The 3,071-nt window shown below is 49.8% G+C and overlaps 1 pseudogene; it reads right to left on the reverse strand.

Moving 5' to 3' along the window:
- Positions 1-234: 234 nt before the first annotated feature.
- Positions 235-3,071, reverse strand: part of LOC115165071 (transducin-like enhancer protein 4) — a 92,016-nt pseudogene continuing 89,179 nt past the window's right edge.

The raw sequence follows: 3,071 nt of genomic DNA on the forward strand, positions 1-3,071 counted from the left end.
AGGTTCTGCGTTAGAGCTATCTAATCCACAAGCGGTTCCAGGATGGTGTACGGAATCCATATCAGTCCTGGGGGGGGGGGGGTGTACGGAATCTATATTAGTCCTGGGGGGGATGGTGTACGGAATCCATATTAGTCCTGGGGGGGGGGGGGTGTACGGAATCCATATCAGTCCTGGGGGGGGGGGGTGTACGGAATCCATATCAGTCCTGGGGGGGGGGGGGTGTACGGAATCCATATTAGTCCTGGGGGGGGATGGTGTACGGAATCCATATTAGGAAGTTGTCAGTTTTCAGGCAAAACTACATCACAGGACAGACAAAATACCCTCGGACAGGGTCGTTTTTTGGTCGGGTGACAAGTCAATGTCAGGGGTCTAGTAGATGACCTCATAGACGGTGGCCTTCTTGTCTCCAGAGCCAGTCACAATGTACTTGTCATCCCCAGAGATATCACAGCTTAGCACTGAGGATGACTCCTTAGACTGGAGAGAGAGGGAGAGGGGGGAGGAGAGAGAAGGGGATGGAGAGAGATGGGGAGGAGGAGAGGGACAGAGAGAGAGAGGGAGAGGGGGAGGAGAGAGAAGGGGAGGAGAGGGACAGAGGGAGGGACAGAGTGGGAGAGGGGGGAGGAGAGAGAAGGGGATGGAGAGAGATGGGAAGGAGGTGGGATAGAGAGAATGGGAGGATAGAGGGAGAGAGAGGGGGAGGATAGAGAGAGAGAGAGAGAGAGAGAGAGAGGGGGGAGGAGGGAGAGAAGCAAAACCACACAATGATTGTCAAAAAGAAAATGCCATAAAAACTCCTTTGTATCAGAACTGATGTCAGTCTTCATTACAACCAGTATCAGAACTGATGTCAGTCCTCATTACAACCAGTATCAGAACTGATGTCAGTCCTCATTACAACCAGTATCAGAACTGATGTCTGTCCTCATTACAACCAGTATCAGAACTGATGTCGGTCCTCATTACAACCAGTATCAGAACTGATGTCGGTCCTCATTACAACCAGTATCAGAACTGATGTCGGTCCTCATTACAACCAGTATCAGAACTGATGTCAGTCCTCATTACAACCAGTATCAGAACTGATGTCAGTCCTCATTACAACCAGTGTGAACTATTCACCTGGAATATGCTGGCTCCGTAAGGTGTTCTCCATGCGTTCAGCAGGTTGTCTTTCCCAGTACTCACAAACCATTTACCTACAGAGAGATGAGACCAATCAGGAATCAGCAAGACGTCAAACACAATACGTTTCTAAGGCAACACATCAAACACAATATGTTTCTAAGGCAACACATCAAACACAATATGCTTCTATGGCAATAGGTAAAATACAATATGTTTCTGGCCAGAAACACACCATTGAATAGAGACTAAACAGACGAATGGATAGACAGATACGCAGACAGCTAGATAGGCAGTCAGACAGCCAGTCAGACAGCAGGCACCCAGACAGACAGACAGTCAGCCATTCAGACAGCAGACAGCCAGTCAGCCAGCCAGTCAGACAGCAGACAGCCAGTCAGCCAGCCGGCAGCCAGCCAGACAGACAGACAGATAGGCAGCCAGTCAGACAGAGGGCAGCCAGGCAGACAGCCAGGCAGCCAGTCAGGCAGCCAGTCAGACAGCAGGCAGCCAGCCAGACAGCATGGCAGCCAGCCAGTCAGAAAGCAGTCAGACAGCAGACAGCCAGGCAGCCAGCCAGACAGCCAGGCCTGTACGTACCACAGTGAGCGAACCTGAGGGAGAGGACACAGCTCTCGTGGAGATGTAGCTGGTATTTCTCTGGCTTGGTGACGTGGAGCACCTCTACATTACTGTTCTCCATCCCTACAGCTAACCACTCCCCTGTAGGACAGTACCCTAGAGAGAAGATCTGGAGGACACACACATTACAAAACAGGTAGTGTGTGTGTGAAAGTGGGGAGTCAGGGGAACTGTGTGTGTGTACCTGTGAGGTGAAGTCGTGTTGACGTAGCTGCCGTCCCTCTCTCAGGTCCCAGGAGCGCACGGTGTTGTCCAGACCTCCGGTCCACAGCTTGGTCCCGTCGTGAGAGATATCTATACAGCTAGCCCCATCCGTATGGCCCTGGAACTGCCTACACACACAGCAACACACAATAATAACACAACACACAGTAACACACAAAAATAACACAACACACAATAACACACAGTAACACACAATAACACACAATATTAACACAACACACAGCAACACACAAAAATAACACAACACACAGCAACACACAATAATAACACAACACACAATAACACACAGTAACACACAATAACACACAATATTAACACAACACACAATAACAAATCAGTACTGAAAAAACACACAATCAATATGGAAGTAACATAACATACACAAATATACAAAAGTCAAGAAGCACGGTCAACACCAGAACCTACCTGACCAGTGTCTGGGTGTTTAGGTCCATCAACACCAGAACCTACCTGACCAGTGTCTGGGTGTTTAGGTCCATCAACACCAGAACCTACCTGACCAGTGTCTGGGTGTTTAGGTCCATCAACACCAGACTCTACCTGACCAGTGTCCGGGTGTTTAGGTCCGTCAACACCAGACTCTACCTGACCAGTGTCTGGGTGTTTAGGTCCATCAACACCATATCCTACCTGACCAGTGTCTGGGTGTTTAGGTCCATCAACACCATATCCTACCTGACCAGTGTCTGGGTGTTTAGGTCCATCAACACCTGACTCTACCTGACCAGTGTCTGGGTGTTTAGGTCCATCAACACCAGTCCCTACCTGACCAGTGTCTGGGTGTTTAGGTCCATCAACACCCAGCCCTACCTGACCAGTAGTCCCCCCCCCCGACCAGTGTCTGGGTGTTTAGGTCCATCAACACCAGAACCTACCTGACCAGTGTCTGGGTGTTTAGGTCATCAACACCAGACTTACCTGACCAGTGTCTGGGTGTTTAGGTCCATCAACACCAGACTCTACCTGACCAGTGTCTGGGTGTTTAGGTCCATCAACACCAGACTCTACCTGACCAGTGTCTGGGTGTTTAGGTCCATCAACACCAGAACCTA

Source organism: Salmo trutta, chromosome 27, assembly GCF_901001165.1.
Source record: "Salmo trutta chromosome 27, fSalTru1.1, whole genome shotgun sequence".
Taxonomy (NCBI): domain Eukaryota; kingdom Metazoa; phylum Chordata; class Actinopteri; order Salmoniformes; family Salmonidae; genus Salmo; species Salmo trutta.